Genomic DNA, 13,449 nt, shown 5'->3' on the forward strand with positions numbered 1-13,449 from the left:
AGAACCTCCAAACAAGTTTGAAGAACCACTTAGAGGTGAAAGTAAGCTTGTCAAGCTTAACTTAAAATGTTTGATTCAGCTTAAGACTAAGTCTCAAATAGGTTGAACTTCTAGAGTTAATCAAAATGGTTTCCCAAAATATGTACATCAGTAATTTAAAAAATTGAACCTTAAAAATGATCTGTCTCTTCCATGAAATTGATTCTGCTTTTATTAGAAATTATGATATTAATTTATAGAAGTAATTATATATTCTATTTGCTTTCTAAAGGTTATTATATATTTTCTTGTTTGTTCATTTATTATTTGATCTTACACTGATTTAAACAAAAGTTAGCCTTTCATGTTAGCAATTTTTTTGATTCTATTTCGATTTCTTTTGACTAACTTCCAAGTTAAGATGGCATCTCTGACATTATCTGAGTAATGTAATGTATTATCAATTGGGGAAAGAGAGGGGAGAAAAAAGGAGAGAGGGAGGAAGGAAGGGAGGGTAGAAGGGAGGGAGAGAGGAAGGGATAGAGGGAGAGAGAGAGGGGAGAGAGAGAGAGAGAGAGAGAGAGGTGGAAGAAGGAGAAGGTAAGAAAGAGAGCAAGAAGATAAAAAGCAAAAAAAAATTTGTAGCCTGTCATTTCTATCTGTAGTGACATTATGTGGTTGTCATTTATTATTACTTTACACTCTAAGGCAGGATCATCATTATGGACAGATGTTAAATTTTAAAAATTATTGTTCACAGCATTTATAAACAAATGTTTTGTACATGTTTGATACAAACGGCATTTATTTTACCTTTAAACTTCTAAGAGCTTTATGGTCTTTTAATTTGAATACAGTTCAATGCCTTGCATAGTGTAACATGTACAACAAATTATTTATGTATATGACCAAATTAAAACATAGACATGGGGTTATCCCGGGCATTTAATGAATTGCCTTTTACTTCATCTAAGCTATGGAGATGTCATTGGAGGTACGGGGTTGATGTTTGGAGATGGGTGCTGATGGTTAAGGCCCTCAGAGAATGTAACAGGTAGTGCAGGTGAGAAACTGGGGAAGTCTGTCTTTCTTCCCCTTTCCCTCTATTTTCTGTTGGTATTGATGACATTTCCCTTTTTCTATAGATTTATATACATGCATATAATATATATTTTCTGAGTGCTCATTATTCTAGGAATTGAGTTCAGCAAAGGTCTTGTCATGATGGGGTTTTGATCCGGTTAGGGGGACAGACATTTTCCTTCATAGTATGTATCATAGTTTGTAATTACATAACTTATTTGTATCTTAACTTTAAATATTTAAATAAAATATGAGAATCATTTCCTGGACTATAACATATTTTGTGGGCGTATGACATGGGTACTGAACATAGTTCAGGTGTCAGAGAAAGTCTCATTGAGTAAATGTGGTTGGGTAGGAAGTAGTCAGAAGAAGGAGAGAGTTTGGTGGAGTCAGAGAAATTTCTAGGCTGAGAAAACAGCATCTGTGAGGATCCAGACATGACAAATATTTGAAGAACTGCAAGTTGTACAAGAGAAAGAGGGGTAATAAATGAAGTGTAAGAAGTATGCAGGGGCCAGTTACCTTATAAAGAGCTTTCTATGCCACGTTCATTATAATATAGAAGAGTTTTCAGCAAAGAGTTGGAAACAAGATCAGATTTAAGGGTTAGCTGTATGGAAAATGATTACAGAAGGGGAGACTGGTGATGGTGCAGAGACAAGGCTGCTGTTGCAGTAGTCCAGGAGAGACAGAGTGCTCATCTGCCTTGAGCTGCTGCACTCCAGAGAGGAGGGCATATGTTCAAGGGATATTTAGGACATAGGTAGACTCTGCAGGACTTGTTTGCATTTGGAAGATGAGGGGAGTGGCAGAGTCAGACATGATTCCTGATTTCTGGCTTGGGTGACTATGTGGGTGGTAGTTGCAGTTTCAGAAAAAAGGAACACTGGAGGAGGAACAAGCTTGGAAGGAAGATGAATTCAGCTGTGGACATGTGGCGTTTGAGGTATTCAGGAGGCAGTCACATGTATCTGTTTAAAGTTTAAGAAATTGGGGTGGGCTGGAGATTATATTAAGGCTTTATCAGCAATTAAGGACACTGTAGCTTGGAGGAAGAGAGAATCTAGGAAAAAATCTTGATGACCACCAAAAATAAGATTGACCATAGAACTAAGAGGAAAATAATAAAAATGATAAAAGCTAAAATATACGTGACCCTTACTATGCCTAGAGCTACTTTATATGCTTTTACATACATTAAATTAATTTCATCCTCTCAACAGAAGCTGGTGCTACTGTTATCCCTGATTTTGCAGACAAAAAATATGTGAATCCCAGAGAGGCTGGGGCTTACAGACCCTCACACAGCCTGTTTATGGCAGAGCTGATATAAATCTCGGTATTCTAACTTCAGAGTGTGGATTCTTCTGTACTCCTTTGAGACCTGTGGGATGTGCTGTCCAGAAACTTTGGGAGGAGAGCTGCCTAGAGGTCAAGGAAGGTCAGAAGAAAGTTATCTGTTAGGTTTAGGGACATTTGCCATTAATGAGAACCTGCTTGCTGTTGTGAGGGTCTAAGAAAATTGATCTCAGCTGGTTGAGGACCTATGGGGAGATGAGGAAATGAAGACACAGTATAGATGATGCTGTCCAGCACTTTGGCTGGGAAAGTGAAGAGGGAAGAGTTGGGATATTCTAGATGACAGTCTTGGAATAGGAATGAAAGTAACAGAAATGACTTGATATGGAGGTACAGGAAAGAGGAAATCTTTATGAGCAGAATAAATTTAAGAAACATTATTTTTTCTAGAAAAAGGCAGTCATGGCCCAAAATAATTGTAAAGCAGTCCTTGATGATAAATTATAGAATTTGTTGCTTTCCTAAAATCTTTACAGCCATGCAATGGTTATTTGACTACCATTACCCATCAGTCAGCAACATTAAATTTGGATGTGAAACCTATAGCCAGAAATACACTGATTTGTGACTGCTCTTTTGAGAATGCTGGGAATAAATATATTATAAACTTTAACCAGATATAAGTGGACTGCTCTCACCTAGGACAAATGACAATCATCTTCTAGTACATTTCACTCTGTTTTCTATTTGCTTCCTTCCTTCCATTTGTTACTGTAAGATTACAGATGGTAAGGATTGCCTTGGGGAAGTTTCCCTCAAAATTACTTTTTCTCATGATTTTAAATCAGGTTTAATTTTGACCCCAGATTTTGTTCAGAAGGTCAGTTGGACTACCATTTCTGCTATAACCTCCAGATCATTAAGGAGCTCTTCTGAAAGATTTTGTATAAAGTTACAGGATGACCTGGCCTATTTATCTTTGGGAAGTTAGGGCACGTGAAAATGTCACAGATGCCACACTAGTACAGTTTTGTCAAACCACAAAAAATGCCTTCAGACAAAGGTAAACTGGAATGTGTTTCCTGAAATTCTACATAATTTGATGGGTGGCATTTTTCCCCTTTTTCCATTACAGAGACTGGAAACTACTGAGAATACTTTTTAAAAAACTGAATATCAAATATTTGTTGGTTCCACAAGTTTTTTTCCCTTCTTATCTTAAAACTACAGCATGAATTTGATGACCTTGTGATATTTTTCTTAGAATAATGAAACAAAAATCTTCCTGATGGAGGAAAATGATTTATAAAATGAAGCAGTTAAGAATGGTGGTTAAGTCTTTTATTGTGACTTACAGACCTAGGTTCTAGTGGGGCTATTCTCAGTTAAGTGATTGTAAGCAAATCCCTTCCCTTCCTGAGTCCAGGACTAGCCAGTTCTAAAGTTAAAGGTCCTCTAACATTCCTTCCAGTTCAAAAATTTCTGTATCACACTGGGTTCTTCCCAGGTCATCCAGGATGCAGCAAGTCCAGCATGCATCTGCTACTCTCCACCTAGTTCCAACAGGAACCACCTACACTGCTGGACATGAAGTCTCAAGTCTTAGCATGAAGCTTATTGACTTGTGATTTTGCAATATCAGCATGTTCTTCAGCCTCCTTGAGCTCATGCGGAGCTTTTCAGAATCTGGTGAGATGAGTGTTGGGTTGTCCATGTAAAATCAAAGAGCCCAGGCAGAGAATCTGATTTAGAAATCCCTTCCTACAGATGTGAATGCCCTCCAGGATGCCGTTACAGCACAGCTGATGCAGGACAAGGCTATATTCCATAGGCCCTGAGAGCAGAAGCAAGAAACATCAGCTCCATGCACAATTTCTGCCATCTAGAGAGCCAGTAGGTGTCTTGGTTTTGTTAGGAATTATACAGGACACAAAGTGAGGGCCACAGAGAAAATTCCAGCATAACTGAAGGCTGATTCTCAAAGTGAGAGGAGTTGTCATTCCTTACAGTCTTGGTATCCCGAAAACTGCCAGCAGTGGGTTGGCACTGATGATTTGAACTTTCAGAGTCACCAAGTGCACAAAATCAAGGGAGGAGGAAGCCCCAAAATGACAGTAAGCAATGCTTCTAAATCTCTCACTCCTGCCTGTCCTTGCTACCTGCCAGTCCATGGCAAAGCCAGTCCCTCCCTCCTTGACTTTCCACTCTGAGGATGAACCAAATCACCAGCATATCTTAATCAAACACACCTTTGCCATTTTGTTATATTTAGCGATAGCTGAGTGTCTTTACTTAAAATTCCTTTAATACTTCAGTTCTTTGATTATTCAGTCAGTTAGGTTGTCCTATTCACTTCAGGCTGTTGATTTTGTTTAGATAGGTAAGTATATGCTATAGTTCTTCCAAGTGTGTGTATGTGATTCTGCCATAAAAGAGGAAGCTCTCTGAGATGCTTCCAAACTAACCTTTCTTAGAGGATTATTTAAAAATAAAGCAAAACAAAAACAAACAAAAAACCAAACCAGGATCTGGTACTCTATGATCAATTATACACTGGGTCATCTAAGGTAACCAGCTGTTCTTCCAGATTTTAAATCCTGGCCCGCATGCCTTTCCTTGGGGAAGGGATGTGCTGTCTCTCTTTGCTCCCTCACTTGGAAGTTAAGACAAAGGATAGAAGTAAAAGTCCTGCAAGCCTTCCTCATCTCCATACCTTCATTTCAGAGTCCTTCTTGGCAAGGTCTCCAGTAGCTACAATTGTTGTAAAGTACTAGATGGCCCTCTTGGTGTTCACAGTCTTTCTTGCCCCAGATTCTCTGCTGTTTTGAGTGAAGAAAAGAGCCACAGAGAAAAAGAAACAAAGTTTTACTAGTACAAATAGTCTCTCCAGGCTTCCTCCTCAAAAACCTTCTGGTTAGCATGAACTAATAGGTGTTGTCAGAGGTGGAGAAGATGTGAGATGGGGCTTTCTGGTGTCCTTTGTCCCAGTAGCCATCCACCACCTCAGGGTTACACACCCTACAGTTGTAGGGTGTGACAGTGACACAGAAGAGGCCTGAGCAGGTCCAAAGGAGGGTTAAAAATATGTATGTGTATGTATGTATGTATGTATGTATGTATGCATAAAGCCTTAAATGATACAGTTAAACAAAACTGTATTTACCAAAGTTTTATTTAAAATAAAGTTTTATTAAATTCATTTAAATGTAAAATGCATTTACATAAGATTTCTTTTAATACTCTAATTTTGTTGTACCACTAGTGTGTGGATTTTGAAACACTCATAGTATATTTGCATATTGTTTGAAAGGAAAGGAAACGTGTGCCATACGTAGAGCATTTGAGGTAAATGTAAGGTTATCAGTTAGCCATTTAAAAGCCCCGTTTGGGCATTAATAAAAGAAAAGAGAAGAGGAAGCAAGATTAATGATGGAAAAATACAGTCAGCAATTAGGTAAATTTAGTTACAGACCCAGCACAAATATAAACAAAACCAGTTAAAGAACCATTTTGGGAGTTCCAGCCAAGATGGTTGCATAGGTAGAAACTCTTAGCTTCCTTGCACAACCAAAAGGAGGATAACAACTAGTCTAAAATCAATAAACAACCAAAAGTGCCAGAAAAATTAAAACTGCATGGCACTCTGACAACCAAGGAATTAAAGAAAAAAATCAACCAGAACAACCAGACCTATAAGGTGGCAGACTACACAGGCCAACTCAGAAAAACCTCAGAGGGCTGCCTGGGCAGGACTGACAGAAGGTGAAACTGAAACTCAGAGTTGACTGTGGACTACAGCAGTTGCTGCAATGGAAGAAACTCCCAGTCTTACTTGAGAGTCCATTGGAAAGTGCATTAGAGACAAGCAGGTGGGTTGTATTGTTCTTTTTCTGGCTCCTCACCCACAGGCCACAGTGCAGCAAGGTGGGTTGTCCTGCCTGGATGAATGCCTAAGACCACACCCCCTTACAACTTATCAGGGGCCCTGAACAAAGAAATAGGGCCAAAATGAAAGAACAGAGCAAAACCTCAAAAAGAGAAATAAGCGAGGAAGAGATCGCCAGCCTATCTGATGGAGAATTTAATGCCTTGGTAATGAAAATGCTCACAGATCTGATTGAGCGTGGTCGAAAAATGAAAAAACAAATGAAGGATACTTAAAGTAAAATAAAGAAAAATATTCAGGGAATCAACAGTGACAGGAAGGAAACCAGGAGTCAAAGCAACAATTTGGAACAAAAGGAAGAAGTAAACATATATCCAGAACAGAATGAAGACACAAGAATTCAAAAAGGTGAAGAGAATCTTAAAAACCTTTGGGAAACCTAAAAAGCTCCAATATCCAAAACATAGGGGTGTCAGAAGGAGAAGAACAACAGCAAGAAATTGAAAATTTATTTGAACAAATAATGAAGGAAAAACTTTCTCAATCTGGCAAAGGAAATAGACTTCCAGGAAGTCCAGGAAGCCCAGAGAGTCCCAAAGAAGTTAGACCCAAAGAGGAACACACCAAGGCACATCATTATTAAGTTACCTAAGATTAAATAGAAAGAGAGAATCCTAAAAGAAGCAACAGGAAAGGAGAGAGTTACCTACAAAGGAATTCCCATAAGAATATCAGCTGATTTCTCAAAAAAAACCTTGCATTCAAGGAGAGGCTATAAAAAAGTATTCAAAGTCATGAAAGGCAAGAACCTATATCCAAGATTACCCTATCCAGCAAAGCTATCATTTAGAATGGAAGGGCAGATAAAGTGCTTCCCAGATAAGGTCAGGTTAAAGGAGTTCATCACAACCAAGCCTTTATTATATGAAATGTTAAAGGGACTTATCTAAGAGGAAGAAGATAAAAACTATGAACGGTAAAATGACAACAAACACAACTATCAACAAATGAACCTAAAAGAAAAGAAAAACAATGAAAACAAAAATTAAGTGAACAAGTAAAACAGGAATAGAATTAGAGAAATGAACATCACATGGAAGGATTTCTGTGAAGAAGGGGAAGGGAGAAATGGGGGGAAAGTACAGAGAAGAAGAAGCATAATTAGTAGGCATAAAATAAACAGGGAGAGATAAAAATGGTATAGGAAACAGAGGGCTCAAAGAGCTTATATTTACAACCCATGGACATGCACTAAGGGGGAGGAATGCAGGGTGGAGGGGTGATGAAGGGGGAAAAATTGGGAAAACTGTAATAGCATAATCAATAAAAAATACTAAAAAATGATAGCCACAGGGGCTATTTTGTTTAAAAAAAAGAGCCATTTTGCTACATTGTTTTTCTAAATAGGCCTTGTAGATAACATACTTGCTGATAACATGCTTAATGAATAATTTGTCACATTGTACATTTCCTCCCATTGACTATAAAACATATTTCCTTGGGTTCATTTCATGATTGATTTGTTGCTCTTAATAAAAAGTACTGCAGACTTTCCCTCTTGAAAGAAGTCAGTGACTGCTTGCTTGAGGAAATTCTCAATTCCTAATTCTTTGTTGAATGAAAAACAAGTCAATGAAGCCAATCGGGAACATTTTTCTTTTCAGCTCAGTGAGTGAATGTGAGATGGAACAAACACCTGTGCTCTCACGGTAAGCCTCTTAGCATCCTTTTCTGAGAGGTATAAACACAAGTGAGATTTTTTTTCTAGTCTGGGCTTGTTCTGATGAGACCATTTTATCTACCTCTTGAGTTCACAGGTAGATGAAAGGCTTCTCTGAGGATTCTGTAATCATATTCAAACTTAAACATGGCTATATATCATGTTTGAGAAATTTTCTGAATTCACAGGAAATCACCAAGTTGGCACCATGTTCTGTGTCTTGTCTGTGTTTCACTAAGTGAGGAAATTTGTATGTCCCTTTTCTGCTTTGGATGCTGTCTCCCTTGTATGGAATCATCTATCCCTTTGGAAAAGGCTGTTTTTGGGGCTCGTACTTGGTGAGAGCTTGAGAAAATCTATTGAATGTCTTTGGTTTGGAGAACTTTCCTGTGGTTCAAGTCAACCTTGAGAGAGAGAGTAGCCAGCTTATGTGTATAAAACATGTATAGTGACCTGCACTCTATCTCTGACTTTATATATTTATTATCAGTCACATAACATTGATAAGCTTCTTGTCAATATTTATGTTTTTCTTTAATAATTTTGAAAGCCCTTGTGCTATAATTTTTTGATGAAGATGAATAAGATACAGTTTATACCCCAGAAGAAATAACAAGTGTATTTGACATATTTTAATTAGTTTAAGATCTTGACAATTAATTCAAAATACTAACCCATTATTATGACTATGCCAAATTAACATATGGAAGTGAAAGCGAACTCCATAGCAATATCCTTATACCTTCTCTTGGTTTGTTCCAGAGCTTCTCGCAAGTGTGGAAAAACAGAAAAGGAAAAGTAAGGATAAAAATGAAGTTTGTCTTGAAAACCTGCTTCTTGCATGTGCTTTTAATTTGCCATAGCCTCTAAATATTATTAAGCTGAGAAGTTCAGAAAGCTAGCAGGTACCAGAGCTTCTCATAAACTTCTGTTTGAACACAAAGAAATGGAAAATAAGCACTATGTTATTATATTAATTTCATTAGAAAGATATTGATTATTCTGACCAACATAATACAATACACCTTTATGTGAATTCCCATAACTGTAGCTGCTCATTTTAAGGGATAAGGACACATACACACACACTCTCTCACAGCCATGCACACACATGATTCTGTGTGTTCTCTCTGGTGGCCACCATAACTGAACATTCCTGAATTAGGGATATAGAATTCTATTAAAATGAAAATCTACATAATATATGACTCTGTCAATCCTTATTCAAGTAAGATTTAATTGTGTTATTTAATTTATTGCTTATGATATTTATAACTTTGACTGTAGCTGCATTTGCAAATAGTAGAAAACATTCTTGTGATAATATAAGTTTCCTGCAAAGGGTCCTTTTATTTTTTTATTTTTGAAAAAGGTAAAAATTAGATGACATGTAGAAACCAGAGAATGGGGTTTTGCAGCAAAACTAGGGAAAGAAAAAGCAAATTTGTGATTCAGGATTATCTGCATGGAGGTATGACAGATGGCACTGGTGATAGGGTGAACAAGGTGATAAGAACAAGCAAAGAGGGGAGGAAAAGCCACACTGTTGTTTAGCCCCCAATTGGAATCTCTCGTTGCTGCTGATCTGAACCAAGTTTAGGATCTAGTCCTTGCCCATGTCCTTGTAGATAGTAAAAGGCATCTTCTTCTTTATAACCAGTGATGATTTCCTACTTAAATAATACTGCAATGCAAGTAAATAGAACAATGCAATTTAGTGTCTATATTAAATGTGTTTTTACAATTTCTGTAATAGTAATAATATGAAAAAGGATAGGACTAGGGGATTAGTGAATTAAAAATTTATATTCATTTATCCAGCTGATTAAAAATGTGTTTAAATATGTTTACATTTGTAGAGTATGTTTCATTACAAATAGAGTTTATAATGGCTTATAAACTTTAAATAAATATTGAGATGTTAGAAAAAGTAGAATTTAAATATTATTCTATTTTAATTATGCATTGTGTAGGGTATTGATATTTTGTCTTTCAAAGAACTATATTCAGTGCAAGACTAAAATGTGTGTATGTTTAAACATTTGAAAAAGTGTGTAGTACTATAAGTAATAAAGTTCTGTAAGTAATTCAGAGAAAAGTGTTAGATATTATAAGATGGAATTCCTTGAAGTTTTATTGGTTAAAGCAGAATGTGGGGGGGCGGGGCTAAGATGACATTGGAGAAGGAAGGAGCAGATTCAGCTTCCCTCTGCTCAGGGGAGAAAATCCTGACTGATCCATGGAGTAGAGAAGCAAGCAACCAACATACTTCAGCATATGTGAAAATAGGGGACCAAGGATTATGGTGGAACTGAAAAACCGGACCCTAAGAAGAGTGCTGCAACAAGGTAGGGTCCCAGGGACCAGCATGTGTTCCCGGGGCTGCAGCTCCAGGCCCAGGGCCCACTGCTGGGTTTGCCACAGAGTCCTTGGCAGAGATCTGGGATAACTGCTCCCTCCCCAGCCAAACAAGGTCTGAGCGGCACTGGGAGGAATCCAGGTGCTAGCAAACACACAAGGGCTGTGAGCACCTTTGGAGGCTGTGGACACTAGAGGGGCTGGGTCGAGCAGCAGGCCCTGACCCCGACAGTCACAGGTCTGGCTGGAGAGTGGGGCTGCGGGAGAAGCCAGTCCATTGTGCGGAGAGGAAGGCTTGAACAGGAGGAATTTATCAAGAGGAAGGAGTGAATAGACAGACACTGTTTAGGGAATTCTCCTAAAGTGACCAGTCATTCCAGCCTCCCTGCCACCCAGCCAAGGGCACATAGGCAGGGGTACACGGGGAGAGCAGCCCCGCACCCCAGTCCACAGCAGTAACCCTGGGGAAAGGCCTGATTCCCACACCCAGGGCATAAGGCTGAGGAGCCACATTAGCTTCCCAGACAGTGAGGGAGCCAGTGTGAGCTCTGCTGGCTGAGGAAGAAAAGCCATACCAATCACCTCTCAGCCTGCTGCAGCCAGCAAGAGCAGAAAAACCGGTTTGGCCACTTTGAAACCAAGAGACTTTTTAATTTGATTCTATTTTTTTAACAATTTTTAATTTTTATTGTTTTTATTCTCCTTTGATTTCTTTTTCCTCTCTTACCTGATTTCTTGTTTTATTCCTTCCTCCTTCCTGTCCTCCAATTTTATCTCTTCTTCCTTCCTTCATCTGCCTTTTCTATTTTTACTTTTTAAATTTTTTTCTAAATACCTACAAGTGAGACAAAATCCTGGATCTGTGAAAAGACCAAAGTTGAACCCAAAGAAGGGGCATCACCACAGCTGGGACAGTGAGATAAATGTCACTCTGCTATTACAGAGAACCTGCAAGTTATTGCATATTTGTATTATTATTATTTTTCCAGTATTCCTACATCTTTTTTAATAGTATTTTTATATCCCTCTTCTTTTTGTATAGTCTGCTTTGCTAGGCTGGATATATTGTATGACCTGACAGATTTCCCCTGATATCTCTTTCCATACTGTATTGCTAATCTACTGTCCTTTAACTCACCTGAGTCCCATTAGCACATTACTCGAGGTTCTGTACTTCCTATTCTTGTTACCTAGATTTCATAGTTTCTGTCATATGATTGTTGCCATAATATTATTGTAAATAACTGCTGTTCCATGCAATTGTAATTACTTCACAACACCCCCCCCCCCCCCCCCAGATCTTAGCCCATTTCAAAGTTTCCTGAACTGTATTACTGTAGTGGTTAACTCTATTCTCTCACACACTACACCTATTTACTATCCTTTACTCTCACCTTACCTCAGAATCTGACCTCCCACAACCTCCCTGCTTTATAGATCCAACTCATAATCCTGCCTTCCCCAACAAGAGTCTTATCTTCTTTCCATCCTTTCTAAAAATCAGCTAGCTGGATGGAAGATCATGGTTAACACTGTACATAGTCAAAGGATCTCCTATCTCTTCCCTACTTGCTACTACTGTAAATACCATAGAATTCTCTGTTGCTGTCTTAAACCATTTTGCCTTCTCCCTCCAACTGATGACAAAAAAGAATAGGTGGAGGTGGTGAACACCAGGATACCCACTGGAAGAGGAAACCCAACAACAAGGAAACCACTAACAGATAACAACAGAAGAAGGTGAAGGAGGGAGTAGTAACCACACAAACCTCAACCCAGGACCTATCTGGAAATACAACTAAACAGTAGAGACAGTACCCAATACAAACAACTGAACAAGAATTCTTTAAACCTTATACACACGGAAGAGCCAGCTTCAACACAACCTGCCCTCACCAGCACAACAAAATACAGGAGGTGGTGGACAGAGTGACCCTCATTTAACCAGCTGGTGGGAAGGAACCACCAAAGAAAGACTCAACAACAATCAAAACCCAAAGGCAAACACAAAGCCAACTTAAATGACAGCCCAAGACCAGTGAGCTTGGGAGATCAAGGAAACTGCACCACTGAAACTCACTGCTATTCTACTAAAGAAGTTCACAACATAAACCCAGGGAGCCAGAACAGATCAATATAAGAAGCCGAGGCTAATAAGAAGAGTCTCACAAACAATGGGAAGGCAAAGAAACAATCCCCAAATGAAAGGAAAGGAGGAAGCCTCAGAAAGAATGCTAAATGAAATAGAGGCAATTCAACTATCAGATATTGAGTTCAAAGCAATGATTGTCAGGAAGCTCAATGAGCTCACAATGAGCTACGAGAAACTACAGGGAAGCTACAATGAACTCACTGAAAACTACATCAGCATGAAAAAGGAAATAGAAACTCTCAACAAGGGCTAAGAGGAAACGAAGAATACAATTTCTGAACTGAAGAACACAGTAGAAGGAATGAAAAACAGGATCAATGAAGCAGAAGATCGGATCAGTGAGCTAGAGGACAAAGTAGAAGAAAACACCCAGAAAGAGACTCAATAAAAGGAAAAGAGGCTCAGAAAGAATGAAGAGGGATTAAGAGAAATGCAAGACAATATGAAATGTAATAATATCTGTATAATAGGGATACCAGAAGGAGAAGAAGAAGAACAAGGGATAGAAAACCTATTTGAAAAAGTAATGATGGAAAACTTCCCTAATTTGATGAGAGAAAAAGTCACTCAAATCCAGGAAACACAGAGAGTCCCAATCAACAGGAACCAAAAGAGACCCACCTCAAGACATTATCATAATTAAAATGGCAAAATTTCAAGACAAAGAGAGAATCTTAAAGGCAGCAAGGGAGAGACAGGAAGTAACATACAAGGGAGCCCCAATAAGGCTAACAGCTAACTTCTGAATGGAAACACACCAAGCCAGAAGAGAATGGCAAGAAATATTCCAAGTAATGAGAACCAGAGGCCTGCAACCATGACTACTTTACCCAGCAAGGCTCTCAATCAAGATAGAAGGCCAAATAAGAAGCTTCTCAGACAAAAGAAGTCTAAAAGAATACACCTCCACTAAACCAGCTCTTCAAGAGATGCTAAAGGGACTGCTTTAAGGAGAGAAAGGAAAAGAGA

At 38.5% G+C, this 13,449-nt stretch overlaps 1 protein-coding gene across 9 annotated transcripts in view; it reads left to right on the forward strand.

Moving 5' to 3' along the window:
• The window catches only part of MAPK10 (mitogen-activated protein kinase 10), a 312,270-nt gene that overhangs the window by 18,478 nt on the left and 280,343 nt on the right, over window positions 1-13,449 (forward strand). Inside the window, exon 3 of one of the 9 annotated variants that reach the window (XM_036026973.1) lies at window positions 7,915-7,959. The exons of the other annotated variants lie outside the window; for them this stretch is intronic. The gene's annotated coding sequence lies outside the window, so the exon portion shown is untranslated. The remainder of the gene's footprint in view (window positions 1-7,914; window positions 7,960-13,449) is intronic. 9 annotated transcript variants of the gene reach the window in all.

The sequence above is a fragment of the Phyllostomus discolor genome, chromosome 1 (genome assembly GCF_004126475.2).
Source record: "Phyllostomus discolor isolate MPI-MPIP mPhyDis1 chromosome 1, mPhyDis1.pri.v3, whole genome shotgun sequence".
In the NCBI taxonomy this organism is placed as follows: domain Eukaryota; kingdom Metazoa; phylum Chordata; class Mammalia; order Chiroptera; family Phyllostomidae; genus Phyllostomus; species Phyllostomus discolor.